General features: G+C 35.8%; 1 long non-coding RNA gene across 1 annotated transcript in view; it reads left to right on the top strand.

The window, feature by feature from the left end:
* Nucleotides 1–25,157, top strand: part of LOC140699310 (uncharacterized) — a 511,866-nt gene that overhangs the window by 448,718 nt on the left and 37,991 nt on the right. Inside the window, exon 4 of the long non-coding RNA XR_012077373.1 lies at nt 17,666–17,848. This is a non-coding gene — a long non-coding RNA (uncharacterized lncRNA). The remainder of the gene's footprint in view (nt 1–17,665; nt 17,849–25,157) is intronic.

Raw genomic sequence — 25,157 nt, 5'->3', positions numbered from 1 at the left:
GATAAGGGAAGAAAAACCAAGGAGAAAAGTGACTTACTATTAAATAGTAGATCCCTACTATTTAAACTGTTTTAATACTTTGAGGCAGGAGATGTTTTATAGTAGTGGGATTGAGCACTGAGAGTATGGGTCCAGTGTCAGTTAGGACTGGAAGAGATTCATCCTCTATCTAGAGAAATGTATCTCCAAACCAATTAAAAGGGAGGATTGAGAAGAGCCCCTATAGTACCTCAGAGGCCCATCACTGAGAATTGGGAGGACAGGACATTGGAAAGGCTGGTTAGAGGGCTGAAAGAAACTAAAAGTGCTTAAATTTATAACAATCTCTTTCCTGATGTCCTGGGTTTTTTGCAATAACAGCAGAAACTAGGTGGGTTTTGCTCTTGTTTAGGGGCCCTTAATTTCTGCAGTTGAAGATTAAGAATTTTGTTAGTCTTCCTTTTAGGTGACTCATCTAGCGTGTGAGAGAGCTGGATTGCCAGATTAACTGTATCTGCAGTGGACACAGTTTCACATCCCATCCTGGTTCTTTTCACTAGAAGGGAAAGGTCCTGGTTCAACCCATTAATAAACATAGAGTTAAAAGCTAATTGGGTGAAATCAACACCTAAGGGATTACTAAAATTTTCTTTAAAAATAATCTGAAGTCAATTATAATAGTCATGAACAGGTTCATCAGATTTTTGTGTGCAAGCCTGAATTTTGTTTCAGTCAACAGGCTTTGGAAAAGCCCTAATATTTTCTCTATGTAGTTGCCTATTGATCGCCTGAGCCTAATCATATACTTAGCTAGGTGGGTCTCCTTGTAATTCTGGAGATTTTTCAGGATTTTACTAATTAGCAGTTGTCACGCAGTGGGTCTTCACCAACAAGTATATGAGCTAGCTGATACAAGTCAGAGAAGCCAGACTGATACATCACTAAATCTGTGAGGATCTTTGGTTATTTTTGGAAAATCTTTGTGGCTTGCAATACATCTTTAGTTCAGGCAGTATAAACAATTAAGAGTTTAGTCTACGGATCCTCGGAAGGCTTAAGTTTAAAGGGATGGGCTGTTATAAATTCAGAGGAAAAAGAAGTGGCGAGAGTTTCAGAGGAAAAGGGAAGTTCAATAAAATAATTAGTATGGGAAACTGAGGGTATAGAAGAGGTGTAGGTAGCATAGAAAGAAAGAAAGATGGCTCTGGAGGTGAGGCCTGAGACAAAGAAGCCAGGAAAGAACACAAGGCTTTGGAAGCCATTTTACCTTTCTTTAATTCTTAGTTTGCCTCAGTTAATCTTAAAATCTTATTTTGCAGTGAAGCAATTTTTTAAGCTCCTGGTAATGTTTGGAAGCCTCAAAATACCGATTGAAATAGGCATCCCATTAAGTTTGGGAAACTTTAGAGCAAGGTCTGTCCAATTCAGTATTAAGAAAAGTAAGTCAAAGAATTTCAAATGTTCTCCATAATGGCCATTGATATTCTAAATCGCCTTTGATCAGGTCAGTCCGTTTAGTTAGAAATGCACAAGAGGAAGGACTGTGGTTTTCAAACATAAATTCTGTGGTCCCTGGAGTGGGGAAGCCCTCTAAATATTTAGATTATTGGAATTCGTTTCTTAGTGGGTTTTTTTTTTCTTTCTGTTTTTGTTTTTCTACAGTAAGAGAGTATTTTTTTGAAACAACATAAACAGCTCAAATAGTTCAAATAGCCCAAGTACGCTGTAGGTCTACTACCAGTGAGTTTGAAGGGAGCAGTCTGGTCCCAAAGAAGCCAGGCTAAAAACTGCTCAGCACAGTTTCAACAGAACCCGTCCTAATCCAAAGGAAACTGAGCTGAAGGCTGAACTGGCACAGTTCCAAAGGGACAGTCCCTGTTCCTGAAGGAGTAGGCTGAAGGCTAGCCAGCTCCAGTTGGAACAGCCTGATTTCATACTAGCCATACAGAAATCCTAGTAGCCTTCCAAGTAAGGAACTAAAACAACATGGGAATCCTAACAGAGCCCGAGAACTTTAAGTGTGAAATTGAATGGTGTGTGTAGGTGTATGATTCCCTTTCTCTTTATGAAGGAAGCATAAGAGTATGTGTCAGAGCGATCTGAGAGGCAAGAATGCATCATATTCATCATCAAGTGTCTGCACTTTCTTTGTGAACAGATTTAGGAGCTAGGACAAAAGCCTGCTAATAAAATGAACACAACTGGAAACAAAAGTTAATATGAAAACTACTAAGAGCATCAAAGAAAGCCCCTATTCAAATTTTTAGAATTTCAGTTAAATTGATTCCTTTGCTCTTGTCTGTGTTATCTGACAGTTATCATAAAATAAAATGAATAATAAAAATTATCACCATTTTTTAGGTACAAGCCTAACTCATTTTGTAGCACTTCACTTTGTTGTGCTTTACAAATACTGTGGTTTTTTTTTTACAAACTGAAGGTTTGTGGCAACTGTGCCTTGAGTAAGTCAATTGGCACCATTTTCCCACAGCATTTGCTCACTTCATGTCTCTGTGACACATTTTGGTAATTCTCACAGTATTTCAAACTTTTTTATTATTAATATATTTGTTATGGTGATCTGTGATCAGTGATCTTGGATGTTACTCTTGCAAAGAGATTATGATTCACTGAAGTCTCAGATGATAGTCAGCATTTTTCAGCAATAAAGGAATTTTTAATTAAAGTAGAATTTTTTTAGACATAATGCAATTGCACACTTAATAGACTACAGTATAGTGTAAAACTAACTTTTATGTGCACTGAGAAACTAAAAATTTTTGTGACTCGATTTATTATAGTATTTGCTTTTTTTGTGGTGGTCAGGAACCAAACCCGTGAGAACTCCAAGGTATGCCTGTATGGTGTTCAATAAAATCTTTAGGGCTTTTACATATATTATTTAATTTAATAATGAAAATAATGATTACAATAAATAAATTGCTTTTTAACTTAAAAAGTTAAGCTATACTTGTAGTTCTTTTAAGTGTCAGTTAGATACTGACTCTATCAGTTATTACCTAAATTTAGTTTCGTCTTCTGGATTCTTTTTGATTTCTATATCCATTTATTTTGTATGATATGTATTTTTCACACCCATATTATTTTGCTGCACAGTGTCTAATGTGAAGACACATGAAAATATAACATTTAAACTACTGCCATTGTATGTATATCTGTACACACATACTTAAGTAATGCAGGGATTCATAGGTCAAGTTTCATTTTGATTTCCCTTAGGTAAATGTATTTAGTTATCTTTAGCAGCTCCTGTAAATTTATTTTAATTATTGTGGCAATTAGGTTCAGACATGTTTCTTAGTTTATATGTATTATCCTTTCATTTGCAGTTGGATTTTAGTTAATGCAATTTGTGACTAAAACATGTTACTTAAAAGTGATTTTAAAAGGTTTTCCATGATATAAACATTGCTTATTAATCAACCTATAAAATCTTTTGATGCATTTTATATATTTTGTTTTAAAGTTCAAGTCATTTTGAAGTCAGAACACTTACTGCAGATGTGTCTTTCCAGTTTTTTTCAAAATTAATTTTAAAAATATTTCTTTTGCAAACCATGCTTTGCACAAGATATCAAATAATAATTTTTTAAACATTTATCTTAAGTTAGACATATTACATGGTTTCCTAGGAAGGTCTGAAGGTTTGACTGTGACTCTTTGGGATAATGATTTATTCAAGAATGGATCTTCACCTGACCAATATATAACAAGGTCATTAAAGAACAATAAGAATGGACACAACGTTTTCCTTCCTCCAGTCCTGAGGGACCCCTTGTCCTGCATGATTTCCTCAAGATAATGGCAAATGGTTCATCAATGACATCTGACATTTCCTTAATTACCCTCAGGACATACGACATGAGGATGTTCTGATTTGAATTCTTCCAATTTTTCCAAGAGATATTTTCTCATTTCAGCTTGATTCTCATTCCATGCTCCAGGTAACAGGTTTCTTCCAACATTAAAAGTTTTATTGCTGGCCATCACCAGTGTTTCTCCTTATCTGTCAAAGTAAGGTAATTTCCTCTGATTCTTCCCTTTTGCCTAATATATTCACGAACTTTTTTTTTTGTAAAGGCAAGTAATTTTTATGAACTGTATTAGGTGCATTTCCTCTCTATTTCTGACCTTCATACATTAAACCTACATAAGTCTACTAATTAGAATTTTCATCTTTTTCACCTGACCTTGAATTCTGTTATACAGAGTTTTTTATATCAACAATTATTGAATTTCTAGGCATATTTTCACACTCAATTTAGTGATACAATGGGATTTCTCATCAAAATGAATTCCCAGTAAGTGAAATCTTTAAATACTTTTTATTACAGTCAAGCTAGAATATTGCCCAGGCAAGATTTAGTGGCAGGCAGAGTTTCATCAGAAATATTCCATGCATAGGGACAGAAGCATTGGACTTGGAAACCAGAAGATATGGGTTAAATTGTTTATCTTTGTGATACTGAAACACATTTAATCACCCTCTTATTCTGTTTTAATACATAAAAAACATGACTTAGACTCCCTCCCCTACCTATGTCACAGAGGAGAGTGTATATGAAAACACTTGGTAGACCATGAAGCTATAGACAAAGGCAGCATACTGTTGTTCAAAATGCATACTATGTAGTACAAATAAGTAAGACACTGTCTGAGTAGCTGAGAACTGTTGAGATCATGTCTTCCCAACTTAAGCATTCCCATAACATTCACGGTTATCTTTAGGAAACTCAACTGTGTACTTTTTTTTGTCAGAAGATACAGGGTACAGGAAATCTCCTGCTTTTGTAGCTTTATACTGTAAAAGTGGATGATCCCTGTGTCCTTCCCTAGAGGAGCTGTAGGCTAGCAAAAGCTCTTCCTCCACAGCTCTCTCCAGCTGAGTTGATACACATACCTTTTCAGTTCAATGTCAAGCTCCCGTTGAACTCCGTGTCAGCGGAACAGCTCCTCAAGCTTCCCTCTAACTTTCATCGCTACTTCGCTCACTGATGCTGAGATGCTGCCCCTTGGTGTGTTCTCACTGCCTGCGCCCACGGCTAAAATCCCAGTGCAAATAGCAGACAACTGGAAAACATGAAATGTCTAAGTCTTCCTGGGAGGCTGTCTTTCTTTAATATTTCACATTTGTCATTTCATTTTATTAGGTCAGCCACTATAGAAAACAAAGACAAAAAAAAAAAGGCTTCAGAATTTGCCTTAGGGTAGGGGATAAAGAGTAAAAGGAATAATGTGTTCTAGACTTGATACATTCAAATTTTTAAGAAATTGATATTAATGGCTAGTGTGCCTAAAATTAAGTCCTAAGTAAAACTAGCCATGGTTTATTTTCTCATTCCAGTGAATACAGTGATCTTACCTTTCCAAGATAATTGGAATTTAATTACTTATTGGCTAAGTACTAACCCTGGGCTTTGGGTAGTTCACTCAACTTCTTTCAAACTCCTTCATCTAAGTTGTAAAATGGAACCGATAATGCTAGCCTGAGCTGAATTCTGTGAACAGTAATTGAAATAATATACAGGAAAACATGTCTTAAATGAGTAGACTGTATTATAATTGGTATATCTTTCACCCTCAGCAAGATCTGTAGAATGCATACAGACACATCTTGAGACAAAAATGTAAGACATTAGGATGTTATGTTAAAGAACATAAAATACAATTGTAGATCCAACAACCATTTACATCTGTGTATTCTTTTCTTGAATAGTGTAAATTTACTAAATTTTGTGGCTCACTTACTACAACTAGGTATTCAGGGAGGTTAAAGCTAAAAAAAAAAAAGCTGCAGTAGTAGGAAGGGTTACATAGAGATTTTCTGGGAGGCTTGGGAATATACAGGATTTAGATAGGCAGAGGGTTGGGCAGAAACACTCACAGGTAAATAGAGTAACATTCATGAATGTATAATGAGAAGGCATACGTCTAGGGCAAGAAGGATATTAAGCTATTAAGTGTTTGAAATATCTTTAGTTAGATAAGATGAAATTAGATTAGACACGATTTTAAAAGTAAAGGTGTACTGAAATTAGTGGGATGGAAAATAAAAATTAAATAAAAGCTTTTGAACAATGAGATTATGTATGAATTTTTCTAAATTGTTCTGCCTTTTAAAAAATACTCTAGCAATGATGAGAATTGAAATTGGGGTTGGAGAAACTAGCTATGAATTTGTTGTGTCTATTTATGTTAAAGGTGATGATGTTACGTACTGAAGTACTAATCGTGGAAATAGAGAAAATACAAAAAATACTTAACTCACAGGAAAGAAATAGCTCAAAGAATGGCAGAAACTGAAGCAAATCACACTGTGACTCTTTCCTAAGCCTTCCTCCTACCCTGCCTATTCAATATGAGTAAAATCTAGTTAAAATTAACATCAGTAACAGCCATAAAAAAAAAAAGAAAAGAAAAGAACTGACAAAGAAGGAAACCTGATATCTATGCATTAACAAGGAAGAGTTTCTTTGTTCTGGAAATGATGGCAGTTTCTGGACGGATTTTTAAAATGTTCAGATATCATATACCTGATTTTTCAGCTTCAGCTTGCAAAGCTTTCGTTGCAAAGTGACTCTTTCAGTGACTACATAGGATTCAACAACATGGAGCGCTCAAGAGTCTGGGGTCTGGGCTGATTTTGCAAAATTGCTCTCTGCTAGACATACTTCTGCAAGCAGTTGTCAAATCAAACAAGGCTGCACTGGCTGCAAGCTATTGAAAGCAAAAAGACAAACATAAAATAAATGGTTGACCTGGCTCAGCATTGCAGTGAAGGAAAGCTACGCATGTCAGTCAGATCACGGTACAGTTCTTCCTGGAATGGATAAAGCATATAGGAGGAGAAGAAAAAATAAAAAAACTGAATCCTGGAAAAGGATGAAAGACCCAGGAAAGTAATAAAACCCTGTGGAAAACAAAAGGCAGGCACAGCACAGTAGAACAGCCAGATTCATTTTTATTTTGTAGAAAGTTCAAGCATTTTCATTTCCCCTTCCTTTCAAGTTGATCACCTTAAGGCTGTAATGGTTCACGGAAACAACCCAAAAAGCACAGGGGAGCCACGAGAGCATCTGATGGGGAAAAGAATCAATGAAGACAAGCTGGTTTAACTTTGAAGAATTATTAACCACCAGAAAAGTCAAAATGCTCAAGAAACAAGGCGAGGTAAGTCAAAGAGGAGAGTGTGAGAGATTTATTTTTAAATCCAGTTGACATGCCAGTTTACCCAGTCAGGAACTAAGGTAATAGCTTAAAACATCTTGGGAACTTGTCTATGAAGTATGGTAAAACAAGAATAGAAAGGGTTTGGCAACTCCATAGGTATTCACCTACTTATTGAATTTCTAATTACCCAAAGGCATCTTTTTAATGTTTTTTAATCTGATGATCTTTGTTCACCACTGCTAAAAAATTTAATATCACTTTAAAAGTCACACTGAATCTATGATGGATAAGACTGGAAGCAGCAATCCTTTCTGATGAGGCATCTCCAACTTTGCTTTCAATGACATCCTTTATGCAACTGGACAGCTGGAAATTTTTGCTTAGAAACATAGCCTTTGGCCATTTCCAACTTATTTAAAGAAAGTTTTGAAAATCATTTAATCACAATATAAACCCACCCAAATTATAACTTCATATCAACTTCCATAAGCATGGCACAAGCAGCTTATTTACGTAATTTGGCTTTAGCATATTTGACGTTGTGCTAAAGATAAACACAAAATATAATGTTTCCCCAGGTTTCCTTATTACCTCTCAGGAATATTAAATACCTAGAATATTAAAAAATACATTACATCATGATTTTTAAAGTATTTTACACATAATTAATGTCTTTGTGAAACATAAACAGATACAAAAGATAGCTAGCTAGACCCCCTCACCACACACACATCCACACAAACCCACAAAAAGTATCTACATTGTAGCCCCTCTATGTCTCCAAAATATTTTCTCCATCTCCCTAGTTTTCCCTGGGAACCATCACTTCCTCTGGAGTGATAAGGGATGTATATTCTTGTAAATCCATGTATTTTGAATTGGGTATTCCTCCAATTTTCCCTTCCTCTTTATTCTTTTACTATTGCCAGCTAAACTTTGGCATGTGTCATCTGCCTCTACAAGGATTAAGTTTCTAGCCACAGCAGTCACTGACCATCAACACAACCTGAAAGGAGTTCAGGCTGGAGATGAGGAATGAGGCTCTCTGGGCTCTGGGGAAAACTGGCAGAACAGGCCTTCAGATAGTTAGATATTTTCAGGAGAAAAATTTTTGAGCCCAAATTCTTGTGTCTCCTCATATCTAGAAAGGTACTAAAATCAGTAACAGTGACATCTGCTCCTCATGACTAGCAGCAAGCCTCTGCCTAAATGTGTGCTTGACTGCATGCACCCCTCCTTCACTAAAATCATATGTAATACTGACATTCTCCTCTGCCTCTTTGGTTCCTTAGAGTTATCTGAGATGCTGTCTTCTGGGCTATAGTCCTCATTTTGCCCCCAATAAATCTTAACTCACAACTTTCACATTGCGCATTTTTTTCAGTTGACACCATCTTTATATACAAAGTCTAGATTCTTCGGAGTCTCAACTCCAGCTCTACAACTCTGCACCCTCCCTCTGCTACTGAGTGTAATGTGCTGACCTCCTAGTCCCTCTCTTTCAGGTTTAGAGCTGCACTGCCTGTCTTCTTGTTACCTCGATGCCTGTGTCACCTGGGTGACATTATTCTCCATGTGGGTGATCCACACAGCACCATAGTCATCCACTTGACAAAAACCCTCCACTGTATTTCTGCTGTATCTTTCTATTCCCACAAACTAGGATTGTGTCATTTTCCTCAAACTATTCCACCTCTGAAGTGATAAACTTATCTGTGATATTATTATTTATAATAAGAAATATAGTAGTCCCCTCTTATGTACAGGGGATATGTTTCAGGATTCCCACTGGATCCTGGTAGTACTGAAACCTATATATACAATGATTTTTCCCCTATACATACATAATATAAATTATCTATAGTATAGATTATAAGTTTATAATTTTTAATTGAGGCACAGTAAGAGATAAACAACAATACTAATAAAATAGAACAATTATGGCAATATAATATAATAAATGTTATATGAATGTGGTCTTGCTCACTGGAAAATATCTATGGTACAAATTTAATGCCTTCTCCATCTTAATTAAGCACTTGAGATACACTGTGGTGGCAACTTTTGTGGTTTGAGTTGCAGCAGCAAAACTAGCACAAATTTCTTTGTCCTTCTTCACAGTTTCACAGCTGAAAGACTTTGTTCTTGCTATAGAATGTATAAAGCCTCAGCATATGATTTTTTCTCATTGACTTTCACCTTTTTCACTTAAGGAAAGCATTTTCTGGTTTCTTCTTGGCATATTTGAATCGCCAGCATCTCTATGCTTGCATTTTGCTGCCATTTTTAAGTACATATGCTTAGTTGAATACAAATACAATACTGGGATGGTTGATATGATAACTGAGGAGGCTACTAAGTGACTAACAGTGGCTATTCTGGACACAGGGACAATTCATGTCCCGGGTGGAATGGAGCAGGCTAGCCTGAGATTTCCTCAAGCTATTCAGTACAGCACACAATTTAAAACTTAAGAATTATTTCTTTCTGGAATTTTCCATTTAAGATTTTTCAGACCTCTGTTGTCTGCAGGTAACTGAAACCACAGAAAGCAAAACAGTGGATAAGAGGATCTAGTGTATATATTTTGTCTTTGTCCCCGTTTCTGGCACAGAGTTTCTAAAACCTTGGAATTTTCTGTGATGACAGTGATTAAGGTGTCTCTTGTTAGTTAAGGAGATGGCTTTGGGATCACACCTAAGGATGAGGGTTGGTTGTCAGTGAAGTCACTGGATGAATCATGACATTAGACAGATGAACCTTTCATTCCCACCCCCACCCTCACACCATCCAAGGAGAGGAGAGGAGGTGAAGATTAAGTTCAGTCACCAGTGGCTAATTATTTAATTAATAATGTCAGTGTAATGAAGCCTCCATAAAAACCCAAAAGGACAGTGTTCAGGGAACCTGGTTGGTGAGCATATCATGATTTTGGGAGAGGGGTGCATTTGAAGAAGACATAGAAGCTCCTTGAGCTTTCCCCTTACTATGCCCTATGCATCTTTTCTATCTGGCTGTTCCTGAATTCTATCCTTTTATAATATTGGTAATTTAGAAAACATGTTCTCAGTTCTGTGAACCACTCTAGCAAATTAATCAAGCCCAAGGAGGAGATTTTGGGAACCTCCAATCTATAGCTAGTCAGCACAAGTGACAACCTAGACTTGAGACTGGTGTCTGAAGTGGGAATGAAGGGGCGGGTCTTGTGGTACTGAGGACTTAAACTGTGGGATCTCACACTCTCTCCAGGTGGGTAGTGTCAGAATTGAGTTGAATTATAGGGCAGCCAGCTGGCGTCTGGGAATTTCTTGGTGTGTGTGTGTGGTGGGGGAACTCACACATTGGAATTGGTGTCAGAATCATATTATCCTTCCTACTCTAGAATTTCACATCCTTTTGGATCCCTTAACTCAATTATTGTCTTCTCCTTTTCTTCTGCCTAATAATCATATCTAATCCCTTGACAGCAATGCTATCTTATTAAATCATTTTTCACTTTTTTAAACTTCTGCCCCTATGATATCCTGATTGATTCTCAGCCAATGATTTGTATTCTTAATTCAAAGATAGTAAGGAAGTAATCAAACAGAAAAGCCTTCAGTTTTCTTTCATCAAACTAAAACTCTTTACATCTTCCCCATCTTTGTATGGATCTATCTTTCTGTCCTGCTTCTATGATCTTCTGTCTGATGAACTTCTGCTCAGACTGGGGTCATTTCTGAGCTTTGATATCCTGACTCCCCAACCTCCATCCAAATGGAGTCAAGTGCCCCTTCCAGTAGTTCCCAAAACATCTTATATGTACTCTTTCAATGTATCTTTTGACTGCTTTCAATAGCATATTAAGTTAGATGAATCCTTCATGCTACCAAGCAGACCTTAGAATATTCACTTGAATACATACACATACATATACACACACATACAAATACATATATGTATGTATACACATAGAACATATACATATATACATACATATGTATATATAATCATAGAATTTTTCCTTTAGCTAACATTCTGATAAACCATATATAGTTCATTCTCATTGTGAATTTAATCTTTTCACTACTTTATGAAGCCTTTAGCCAAAAGAAATCTTCATCTTTTTGGTAAACTTTGTTTAGTACAGTTTTAAATTTACAGGAAAATACAGAAAATAAGAGTTCTCATAAACAGAAAACTCATTTCACCTTATTATTAATATCTTCCTTTAGTAAAGGTTGTTACAATTAATGAACCAGGATTAATATATTATTATTAAAGTTGACAGTTTAGATTTCCTTAGCTTTTACCCAATTTTCTTTTTATGTTTTAAAATCCCACCCAGGATACCATATTACATTTAGTTTAGTCATGTCTCCTTAGGCTTCTCTTGACTGGAGCAGTTTTTCAGAATTTTATTGTTTTTGTGACCTTGACAGTACCAACTGGTATTTTTCAGGCTGCTCCACTATTTGAATTTGTCTGGTATTTTTCCCACAATCAGACTAAGGCTGTGGACTATTGGGAGGAAGATCAGAGAGGTAAGGTGCCATCTCCTTACCTGCTATCAAGGGTAAATATTGTCAACATGATTTATGACCATTGATGTTGACCTTGATTGCCTGGCTGAGGTAGTGTTTGCCAGGCTCCGCCACTGTAAGTTCACCCCCACCCTTTTATACTGTGCTTTTGGGGAAGAAATTAATTCTATGCAGCTCACACTTAAGATGTAGGGAGTTATGCTCCTTCTTTGGGGCATATTGTCTATATAAATTATTTGGAATTTTTCCCATTGGAAGATTTGCCTCTTCTCCCTCACTTATTCATTTATTTAATCATTTATTTATATCACTGTGGACTCATAGATATTTATATTACTGTAAGTTGTAATCCATTACTACTTTATTTGATTGTTCAAATTGTTCCAGCTTTGACCATTGGGAGCTTTCAGTTGGAGCCTGGTCTACTTAGACATACTCCCATTATTGGGAGTTATTGGATGTATGTGTGTATGGTTGGGTTTTTGTTTGTTTGTTTCAGGCACTTTTTGATTTTTTGTCATTATAAGATACCGAGGTTCAGCTTGTATATTTCCTACATCTGCCCTAGAATCAGCTGTTTCTTCAAGGAGCCTTGTTCCTTTCATGGCCAAATGGTAACAAAAACCAAGATTTGGGTGCTTGGTCACCCAAAACTCAGATCATTGCTACTGAATATGTGCCTCCAGCAAATTGTCAAAATTAGCATGTAAGTGTTCCTACCATTGAAGCTGTTTCAGCAGCTTCTGCTCCAGGTAAACAGATCTCAGTAGTGATTCTCTGTAGTCAGCTGACACTTCAGATTTTGGGGTGGCCTTTGGCAGTTTGGCAGATCCAAGAAAAGTAGTTGATTTATAGTTTGTGACTTTTGTTGTTGTTGTTGTGAGGATAAGAATGATGACTTTCAAGATGACTTTACATGTTGTAGCTGAAACCAGAAATTCTTCATATAATTTTAAGGAAACACCTAGAGAAGGTAGACTCTCTCTACTAACCCCTAAAAAAGCCATCAGAGAGTCTTATGGATTCATTTGTTGGGCAGACTTAATCACTAGGTATCTCCTCAGGCCAAAAATTAGAATCAGAGTTTATTCACTTTACATGTACAACAGCAAGATAAAAAGATTGATGGTAATAATTCATGAAGTAGATGTGTTAGCAAAATGAGTAAAAGCTGAAAAAAATAGAGAAGACTGGGGAAACATAAAAATCTCTTGCAAATACCAAAAAGTTATGTCAGTCTGTCAACTTTTAGTAAAGGGACTCCGAGTCTTGTCTTATCTACTGTGTAGACTTGCAGTGATTTATGTATTTCCATAGAATGTAATCATTGAGTTATGTAATTACCAGCTCGAGTCATGAAAATGCAAAATCACAGAACCATATCTGTATAAATCAAATGTAAGAAAGCAGGGATGTATCTAATGTATTTTAGAGCAACCCCTATTCTTAATACATTGAACACAAAAACAAATTGGGACTTCAGTCAGTCAACTTCTATTACTTGGAAAGTCACTTACATAGAATTCCTCAGTCCACCAGTGTTCTCAGTAGGTGAACCATTTTCTGCATATTTTATCTATGAACTGTCTAGTATAATGTATAATTATAACAAGCAGCAGCCACATTAAAAGAAATATTTTTCTTACCCAGGTAATGCTATATGTTATATGCCAGATAGGTTTCCCAACATCTTGACTATATGCATCAAATTGGAAATGGTTAATAGCTTCCTTCCTTCTTCTCAGTGAGTGAAAACCGGAATAGTTCCTGGTGATAGAGTTTCTTTTAGGTACGTGAACAACTGTTTGATTGTTAGTGACAGAATCATCCATTATTCCTTATGAAAGGGGCAGAAGAACAAATGCTTGCATTGTGATCACACTGTGTAGGTGTTTGTTTAAAACCACTGTGGAAAAGGTAACTCGCATTTCCCTTGTGAAGATGTCTCTAGTAGTTACCCACAGTGCTTATGGAGCTGATTATTGATTCTCACTGGAAGCCTTGGGACTGACTAATGGCTCTTGGTGACCAATAATTGATCAAAAGATCCTTCTGGATTGTACACCAACAAGACATTTTAGTGCAGCAGACACAATTTACAGAGCTTATCATGGTTCAGAGTGATGCTCCTTTACCTCAAAATCTGGCCTGATGTATGTACTTCAGCATCTTAGTGAAAGAGTGACATTATCAAAATGACACTTTCAGAAGATTATTCTGGTGCTACAGGGTGCAATAGATTAGAGTAGCAGAAGCCAGTGCTTGAGATGTTAGAAAGGAAGCACGTTATAGACATTTAGATTCAGGCTGAGTTGGGCTGAACAGAACAAGAGCTCTGGCTTATGGTTAAAGCCATGTAGACTAACTGGCAGTTCTGTGAAAAGTTAAGGGAGGAGTTTTAGCAAGACTTGGAGACATTCTGAAAATTAAAGGAAAGACAGTAATATTCACTTGCCTTCTTACTGAGTAGAAATATCATTGATTATGAGTTTGTAAAAAGCTTTATACAAGAAATGAATTAGCTGTTGTCTGTCTGAATTAGAGGTTGGAAATATTTTCTAAAATAATGAATGTTTCAGGATGGGGAGATATTGTGTGTCCAGTGGTATATGTGTGTATGTTGTCCAGTAATAGCAACTAAAGCACAATACTGGGGACAGAAATCTTGAAGGACCCTTTATCCAAAAAACCCCACAAAAAAACAAAACAAAACACCAACAGTTGGAGTCAGTTACCCTCTTAGGGGCTTTATTGAGAATTGACAGAAATAGCCCTATTATTAGCCAGATCCTTAAGCTCTCCCCAGGAAATAAGGAGTGAAAACAAATAATATGGTTGTTTTTTGGAGAACGCAGATATCCCACAATGCATATTATTATACATGTTACTCCCTTCTCTCATGTGTTTTTTTTTTTTCCTATCCAGAGTCAAGTGAGGGAAGATCCAAAAACATCATTTGCAAAAGTTAAGACAGGCTTGGAGAAAAAGATGGTAGTCAGATAAAATAGAGAGTCTAGCTGAATATGATTTTCAGATAAACAACAACATTTTTTGAATTGCACACACGTCCTATGCAATATTTGGGACATGCTTATAATAAGTGGTAGTTATTATTCATCTGCAATTCAAGTTTATGTCAGCACCCTGAATTTTAATTGGCTAAATATGGTGACCTAGGTGAGAGGCAGGCATCTTGTTTCCTGGCTGGATGTTTGTGGAGTGACAGAACATTCAGTTTTATTCTGACACTGCCACCTGGCTCAAGCATGATTAGAAAAATTTTAATACTACATTATGGGAGGACCAGAGCATAGTCTGGTGCTGAGATACCTGAATGAACCAGTTCCATGCTTTGAGAGTTTGGTGATAAAGCTAAGTTGACTGTCCACATAGAGCTGGGTGCGTGCCAAAAGATTCCACAGAGTAGCACCACCTCAGAGCAGGACTCCTGAAATGCAGTGTGCAAATGAATCCCCTGGGGATCTTGATAAAAAAACAGGATTTGATTCAGAACGCCTAGGGTAGCTGCTGAAATTCTACATTTCTAATAAACTCCAACGCATCGCCCAGGCTGAAATCCCACTTACCACACTTTAAGGAGCAATGCAGATCAGCGCTGTCTAGAGTCCAGTCTGACTCTCAAAATTTCACTTACAAAAACTTGGTCTTGTCAGTGACCTTAGAGATTTTGATGACCTAGAAATACTGAGTTAAATTTAATTAAGCCAACAAGACTAGTATGAGAATCCAGAATGCTGTGCAATTGGCCACCCTCATTCTCAATAATTAAAACCTCACGTAGAATACATCACTTCTCTGCTTTAAGCCCTCTGTAGCCTCCTGTTCCTTTCAGAGTAAAACCCAGTTTCCTGATAGCATCTGAAGCTCTGTATGACCTGCCTCTCCTTCATCATCCTGACCTCATCTGCTAGTAAGACTCTCCCTACTCACCCTCACCACTTCCTCTCCTGCAGCCTTGGCTTCCCTGCTGTTCATAGAACACACCAGACACTCTCCTGATAAACATTCTCTTGATCCCCAACCTTGTTTTGCCCAAAAGCTCTTCCTTTCAATATCCACACAATTATTTGATATGATTCAGTATATGCTTTTTTATCTCCTCCTCTAGGACTTTACTTAAAATGGACCCTGAATGAGACTACCCTGCTGGGCTGATTTTAACATGCACTTCCTTACCCCACACCCCAGATTTTCCTTCATTCTGATCTAATTTTTCCATAACACTAATTTTCTAAATAGCTTATACTTGACTAAAATGTTTAATTAACTATTTATTACCTATAGTCTCATGCTAGAATATAAATTGCACGAAGGCAAGGATGTAACAGTGCTGCCTTGAACAGTACTAGGCTCAAAGTAAGCTCTTAGGACAAGCTTTTTTATTTGAATTAAACTAACTTATTTGAGAGAAAGAATTATTGAATGGAAAGTTACTTTGAAAGAACTGGACAGGGAGAAGGGAGGTGGAAAGTTGTAAACACCACAGGACAGGAAGTCAAACAAAGCATCCTTCGACCTTATCATGTCTTTAGGAGCCTGATTGTTTGTTCCACTGGAGGAGTCAATGTGCTTTGTAACCAATGAGTTCTAGAAATCCCCTTCCAGATTTTTCTCTCTTATTCTTTCTCTTTGATGGAATATCTATTTTTTTAAATCAGTATTTTTCATGTTAGCACCACAGAGTTAGCTATTATGTGAAAGAATTCCATTTTTTAAGATGGTTTGGCAATGATTTGATATGATCCAGTAAAAGCTGATTTTATTATCCACATTCTCAGAGATTTTAAGACTTATAGACCTCAAATAAACTCATTTGTTTAACAGGGTTGGAAAACATAAGAGGTTTAAAAGAACTAATGGTAAAAACTAAACACATTGAATTATTTGTGTAATTCTTTCAATTATAATAGAGAAGAGAAAAATGCAATAGTAAGAGAATCCATGGTATATAGGGAAAATTCACATAGCAAATTCAGTGTCAGAGTATTCCAACTGGCCTATATTTAGTTGTATATTTTTTATTCTAATTTTTTGAAATATCTGATGTATAAAGAGAGCTAGTTGAGAACAACAATAATGGTTAAGAAAATTAGGAAATAGAAATAAGACACAGATCTTCATAAAATGATAAAGAATAACATTGATTCATAAGAAATTTATTGAGCATTTGCTATGTGTCAGCCACATGATTTGGAGTACATTAATATAAGATAAAATATAAATTTTAAAATTTAAAGTTATAATTGTATAACTTTATATAATTATAAATTTTTACAGTTATATCAAATATGTAAAAATACAACCATATGGGAAAAAAATAGTGTAAGCCTAAATTCCATGGCAAGGAAATCATATGGAATATTTTATGTTTTTCTTCAAAAGAATTTATACATTTTGGGGATTAAATATCTTATACTGTCTTTTCTTAAATCTCTATCAACATGCTCTGTATGAAACTTTTTGTTAATTTTTATTAAATGGTCAAAGCAACTATCAAAATTTCATTGGAAACAAAGTTTTAGCAATAACATTAATCAAAATGGTTAAAATACTTCTTTTTTATAACTTAAAAGCTAAATGTAAGCACTAGCATATGTTTTAATATTACTTTCAATTTTAGACATAATCTTAAGACCAAATTTGTTTTGCTGTTATTACTATTCTGATAAAATAAGTTCAAACTTTTAAAAATATGTGTTGGATAGTTTCCTAATGGTCTATAATATATGCATTTTATCTTGTTTTTAAAGATTTGAAATTTAGAGTCATGTATTAGAAATTTCATTTTTTCTTTCCTCTGTCAAACCTTTAAAAGGTAAAAGTTATTATTGTTATGGTGGAAAATATCTTTTCCATCATGCCAAAATGAATTAATATCTATGTAATGTCATAAAGAAACTTTAAGTTCCATATAATGTTCAAAGAACTGATTGCTGTCTTTTCTATTATAGATGTCAAAGCACTCTACCTGCCCTGGCTGTATTCCGATTCCTGATCCACGAATCTTCCTTGTGCAATAGAAAGGCTGTGTACCCTAAAGGCATCGACTGCCACCTCTTCACTCCCAGCCACAACTAACTGGACCAGAGGGTGACCTATCCTTTAGTCATCTCTGTGTCACTTGACAAGTAAAGGTAAGCTGAGCAATCAATTTCTCTAATTCAGAAATTTTAATTCATAATCTAAGAAGAATTGTTTGATTAGAAGTAAGAGAAGAAAACAGTACGTAGAGAGACACATGATTGGGTAGACTGTGATGTCATGTAGAAAACGAACTAATGGGAAAACAGAGCTTGCGAGTGAGCAGAAGCCAATCACAGTCGGATGAGTAAAGCAGACATATGCATTGTCAGAAGAAACGTATTATCTGCAAAGGACTAGAGCAAAGAGTGGTGAACTCTCTCTCAGGTGCCTTGAACCTGTATGAATCTAGAACTACCCTCCTGCTCTGGACCCTCTTTGGTCTGACTTATTATGTTTTCTGTTTTCATAAATCTTCATGGAAGTACTCTCATAGCTTCACATGTATCATTATAATAATATCCTCCTACCTGGTTTAGTGTGACTGGTCTCTGTGTTTTACAGCCAAAAGGTTTTGTCTAAACTATACTTTTAACTATGTAGTAGCTTGGGTAGTGGCCCCCAAAAAAGATTTGCCAATGGAAACTGTGCATGTGACCTTCTTTGGAAGAAGGGTCTTTGCAGATGAATGAAGTTAGAGATCTCAAGATGAGATCATCCTGCATTATCCTATTGGGCCCCGAATCCAATGACAGGCGTTTTTATGAGAGACAGGAAGGAAGACACAGACCCAGGAGGATGCTGTGTGGAGACAGAGGCAGAGATCAGAGTGATGCAGGTGCAAGAATTGTGTTGAGTCAACCAGAACCTGGAAGAGGCAAGATTCTCCCCTAGAGCCTTTGAAGTGAGTGCAGCTCTGCTGACAACCTGATTTTTGAACTTTTGCCTTGCAGAACCATGAAACAGTACATTTCTGTTATTTTAAGCCACCAAAATTGTGATGCTTACAGCAACCCTAGGAAATGCCCAAATACTTAGGATTTTTTTACCCCCACATTGAAAGTGAGTGGCAGCGGTTTTCATTAAATAGGTAGTGAATATATAAACTGTCCCTCTATTTTCTTAAATAGAATATTATGAATATAATTTAGATGATTTCCTTAACTCTGGATAGACTTTAGCAACTTTGCTTTTGTATTCTGCAACGATAATGGCTTGGCAGTGACTGTAAATGTTGATAGAGCTGTTGGTCCCCATGCCATGGCCCTCAGTTGCTATCTTCCTGAATTAGTGGTTCTCCTTTATGGCAGTATCATTTTAGTTTGTTTAGTCTCCAATAGTTATGATTTTATTTTTCACTTATTAAGAATATTCTAACACAAAAATTATTCATTTAAGAGTTTATTATTATGCATATTAATGTTTATCTCTTATAGAAATGCAATTCTTTCAAAAGCTACTACAGGTACTAGAACAAAAAATCTGTAATTTTTATTTTAGGTATTTTTGGATTTGTTCTGTGTTTAAAGCAAGGCATTAAACATTATGTCTTACCTATAAAAATTAAACCAGACTATTTAGCATCTCTTTACCTCAGTGTCCCTATTTGTGAAATGGAGATATGGTTAACTATTTCATAGATGTGTAGGAATTAAATTAATTAATATATGTAAGCACTTCGATCAGTGTAGTTTTATATTAAACACTCAATAATTCTCTAGTATTAGCTAAACCTGCTATTATTTATAACTATTAATGAATTAGTTATTACTAATTTTGATTTTGTATATTTAGCAGTACATCCACCTCCTAAAAATTTACTTGTACTAGAAACAACATAATTGTGTTTTACACATATATATATATTAAGTATGAATATATAGTCTCAGATCAGTGACCAAATGGGAGCAGTGTTTCTTCTAACTGCCCACGTTTTTGTGCTGGCTTTTATAGTACGTGTTTTTATTTCTGAGTCACTTTTTATATAGCTTATTCAAAACTAAGCTTGTTAAAATTCCCCCAGCATCTTTCCTTTGATACACATGGACAAAAGCATCACTAGATTGCATCTTTCCCAAACTCAAAATACAGAATTTATCATCAACTCTTCTTCTGCCCTTAAAATGATATCCAATCTGTTAACAATCTTTTCAATTCCAACTCTAAACCCCACACTTTGAGACCCAATCCTACCTCCACTCCTATGTTTCAAGCCTTATTTTCTATAGCTTGAGATATGGAGAAAGCCATCTAATTTGCCTCCTCTAGAGGCATGTGTGCATGTGTGTTTGAGACTAAAGGGAAACAACATAAATAGATTCCCAACTTCATGCACGATGCATGTGCAAAAATAGAAGCTCTTGCTGTATCTCAGCTGTAATGTCCCATGAGGGCTGCCATTCCTTGATTCTGAAAAACCTGAGTGATTAAGAATTATGACACAATAAGGATTATAAAAATCACCTCTACTCTCTGCAACTCTAATTTCAAGTATCAGTCCAGCCACTAGCATCAGTCAGGTTCCTGGTACAAGTCATAGGACAAGTGCTAGAGGAGAGAATACTCTTCTTTCTTTTTAGGTATTAGGTTCTTCGAACTTTTTCCCACCTTAAAACTACATTACACATGATGATACAGTCCTAGAATTTCTAAAGTTCAGCAATAATTTGGGTAAAATAGGATTTTATGATAAAAAAAGCTATTAAGGAGAATTTTAGATATTATTTCTGAACTGAAACAAATGACACAGATGGAAAATTCAAAGTGCTAAGATAATACATTGCAAAAGGCTGTCTCTATATCATTTATACATGCATTAACTACATACAGACACATACATCAGCATGTGCTTACACAGAGTAGTATGTCACACTTGTCCCTATTAGAGCTTTTGTGTCTCACCAATATCCTTTGGCAGAGCATGGATTTTAGCAAGATAGTCACCAACATTATATCATGAGAGATTACTAGTATTGGCAAGGTAAATCTCACCGTCTTTGGGTAGTCACCCTAAAAAGGTAATGATCCAGTTACCTATCCAAACGGGCTATAACAAGAATAACTATGACACTCTGAAAGATGAGAGGTACAGACTTCCTGTTATAAAATTAAAAAGTCATGTGGATGTAATATACAACATGGTGATTGTAGTTAATAATACTGTACTGCATATTTGAAAGTTATGAGAATAGATCTTAAAAGTCCTTATCACAAGAAAACAAATTTTTTGTAACTACATATGGTGATGGATATTAGACTTAGGTGATTATTTTGTGATATATACAGATTATCAAATCATCATGCTATACAATGAAAACTAATAATGTTATATTTTAATTACACTTCAATGAAAGAAAATAATCAAATCCTTAAAAAAAAAAGGTGAGAGTAAGTAAAGGCAGCAGGGAAGGAGGCCCAGGGAAAAGAAATTTCAGGGGTCCCATGTGAGGCTTTCTCTGTGAAGTGAATGGTGTATTTCATTGTTTTCTGAACTTCCTCATAAATAGGCACTTCTTTTCCTTGTTCTGACACTTATAGGTGGAGTGACTGTCCTTGGAAAATTGCACCTATGTATAGCCAGAAAAGGCAACAGGGATCTACTCTGTCATTAGAGATCCCTCTGTAAGGTTGAGAGAAAACGGAGTGGGCTAGAGGCTAGAGCTATCAGGAAGTGGGCGTGAGCTGCAGGATCGAGGCAGCTGGGTCATGAGACACGGCCGTCTCAATTCATGCCTGTTGCCAAAACTACTCAACAAAGCCCCACCTGGCAACTCAAGGACTTTCTGTTCGAGCCTTGGATCACAAAAAAGATAGACTAGGAATAATGATGAGTGGTTTTGTTCATATGAAATATGAGCTAAAATGGAAAGGCCACCTTCCCATTTCAACCGCACAGAATTGGTAGGGAAAAAAAAGTCACTACCAGGAAAACTCTATATACACACCAATATTTAGTCAATCTCCATAGCAAGAAAATAAAAATCCCAGTTGAAAGAAAGAGACAAAAAATTCACTCCAGGTCATAACAGTCGGGGAGAATTGAAATCCACAGGCACACAGAACTGATCATCTAACTCCGACCTCAGTGTTACAGGTCATTGGGAGTTCAGAAAGCAGTCCCAGATGCTTAGGGAGTTAGAACAAAGGTCCCTTTATAAAGCTGGGGACTGTGAATGGTTGTAGAGTCCATCAGTGGACCTAGAAAACTCTGCCTGTATCTGGGAATATATCACAGCAGTATGCCACCTGACTGATCCAGGAGTAGAAAAAGCCTCTTGGTAGAAATCTGACTCACATAACTATGCTGTTTGCAATGAATGGTTTGAATTTTAAATACCTGGGAAAGGTAAAGCCTCGTGCTTAAGCTCACATGGGTTTGGTTCCCATTCTTACTACCAGGGGAGTGGTGTCCATTGTATTTAGGTGGAATTTGATTGCACGTGGCCTCAGCTGTGTTAGATGGTGCTTGCTTTCTGCTCTGGGGCTTGTCTGTGAGGACCTAAGCAAGCATTCCAACTCATTTGTAAGCCTGGAAATTCCAGGAAATTTGCACATTAAGGGGTAACCACTGACCAATTGAGAGAAAAAGCTGATGTATAAATACTATTTTGTGTTTCTTGCAAGCTAGGTTGCCAGATGTAGCAAATAAAAATACCAGACACCAATTAAATTTGAATTTTATATAAAAAGGAAATTTTACGATAAAATAATCCCATGCAATATTTGAGATTTATGTTAAAATTTATTGTTGTTTGTCTGAAATTCAAATGTAACCATGTGTTCCATATTTTCTCTCTCAATCCTGCTTAAGAGGGCAATTCTAAGACATTCTAAATGGCTCCTCAGAGTAGCCCCAGCGGGGGTAGAGCCTCACATGCCCATAGCCATGACTGACTTGATAGCCCAGCTTTTGATGGGCTTCCCTTCTTTCTTGCTTTATGCTGGCCAGTTTCTCATTCCCTTATCTAGCGATCAGTTCTCAAAATCAGGCAACAGCACGCAGAGTGTGTTTACTTTGAGAGCAACCACAAAACCTATAGAAAAGACACCCTCAGGATGGGATTCTAGAACTAGATAGCTCACTGGGAAGCAGCAACTGAACATTTTTGTGTTTTCCTCTAAAATTCATATGCTGATAACCTAGTGCCCAAGGTGACGTCTATGGGAAGTCAGGTCATGAGGTCGAACTCTCACGAGTGGGATCAGTGCCCTTATAAAAGAGGCCCCAGAGAGATCCCTCTCATCTTCTGTCATGTTAGGATGTAAGAAATCTGCAGCCTGAAAGAGAGTCCTCATCTGACCATACCTCCACCCTGGTCTCAGACTTCCAGCCTCGAGAACTGTGAGAAATAAATAAACCACCCAATCTGTGGTATTTTATTACAGCAGCCTAAATGGACTAAGACAGTGATAATTCCTAGCATCCAATAGTAGCAGAATGAAAAAAAAATGAAAATTCTCACATACGATGGATTGGGATTAGGTACTAGAGGAAGGTAAGGTATTGAATTATGCGGTATCTCTCCAAGGACTGTGTAGAGTTAACTACTTTGTTTTTTTGTTTATTTTTGTTTTTGCTTTTTTGTTTTTTTCTATTTACATTTCAAATCCTATTAGTTTTTTTTAAATAAATTTATTGTGGTATAATTTCTGTACAGTAAACTACCCATACTTTAGATGTACAATTTGATGGATTTTGATAGATGTATACACCATAATGGATTAAAAATCCAATGTTTGTTCATGGTCTTGAAATAGAAAACAAAACAGAACAGAACATGGACCAACTCTTAACTCGAGGAATGCTGCAAGCGATAATTGTCTTTATATAATTGTTTTTGTTGCTGATATTTGTGATGTAAGGTGGTATTCAAATTACATATTATCATGTAAGTAGAACCAATTCCATCCTTTCATTCGCTGAGAATTTGTCATTTCTTCATTGGTTTGTGGTGTCATCTCTGTCATATGTTGTTTTCATATTCCTGTATGTCTATATCTGAGCTTTTAAATCTATTCTTTTCTGTTTATTTTTCCCTAAACCAACACCATGGTATTTTAATTATTTTAGCTTAATATTAAATCTTTTAGCTAGTAAAGAAAGTGAGTGCCCTATGTTGTTTTTCAAGATAGAATTGAATATTCTAAAAAAAAAAAAACTCTTTAGATTTTGCCTGGTATTGCATTGAACCTAAAGTCAATTTGGAAAGAATTTTATCTTCATAATATTATACTTTACAGTCCATAAACATGTTGTGTTTGTTTATTTAATTAGATCTTTTAAAATGTTTCTCAATAAAGTTTTATGATTTTTCCCAAACAGGACTCTCACATACATTGTGAGATTTCTTTCCAGATATTTTGTATTTTCTATAATATTCTAAATAGTATCTTTCAAAATTCCATTTAACTGCTTATTGCTTGTAGGTAGAAAATAAATAGATATCTATATTGATTTTGTATCCAGCATCCTTGATAAACTTTCTTTTTATTCCAATAATTTATCCACAGATCTTTGGATTTTTCTCTGTACACAATTATATCATCTGCAAATAATGACAGTTTTATTTATTTCCTGCTGTTTCTTACACTTCCTATTTTATTTTCTTGCTTTACTTTACTGCCTAGGGTCTCCAGTGAAGTTTCAAATAGAAGTAGTGGAAGTAGATCTTGTTACAATCCTGACTCTTTCACTGATCCATCACAAGTATGACATTTGCTATGTTTTCCATAGATATCCTTAAGCAGATAATTTTCTCTTCTAAATTCTTTGTGGATTTTTATCTTAAATATATTGAATTTATCTCTTATCTGATGCTACCAATATAATAATTTCATTATTTTAATCTGCTAATTTAAAGAATTACAGTAATTCTTTTTCAAATTTTAATAAACTTAAAGTTGATATTATTAAAATTTTAAATATTTTAAAAAATAGGACTCTAGGGAAAATGCTATTCTAATTAAAATTCCAGCAGGCATATTGGAAAAATTGGCAAAATGTCTATAAAGTGCATGTAGGAATGCACTTCTTCCTGCCTCCCTCATCCATCTAAGCAATGGACTAAATTGTTTTTCTAGAGCTTTATAGAAGTGAAATCACATGTGTGCATTCTTTTTTGTCTGAGTTCTTCCACTCAGCAGTTATTTTAAGATTCATACGTGTTGTTTTATGTACAAGGAGCTCATTTTTAAAAAAAAAATAATAAATTTTATTTTTATGGTAGTTTTACATTCACAGCAAAATTGAGCAGAAAGTACAGAGAATTTTCATATCCCCTTCCATATACTAGCTCAACATATGCACAATCTCCCTCAATCTTGATATCCCACACCACAGTGGGACATTTCTTACAACTGATCAACCTACAGTGATAATCTTTATCACTCAAAGTCTATGGTTTATACCAAGGTTCACTCTTA

This window comes from Vicugna pacos, chromosome 1, assembly GCF_048564905.1.
Source record: "Vicugna pacos chromosome 1, VicPac4, whole genome shotgun sequence".
Taxonomy (NCBI): domain Eukaryota; kingdom Metazoa; phylum Chordata; class Mammalia; order Artiodactyla; family Camelidae; genus Vicugna; species Vicugna pacos.
The sequence above is the reverse complement of the archived record's forward strand: the minus strand, read 5'-3'. Positions and strand labels throughout refer to the sequence as shown.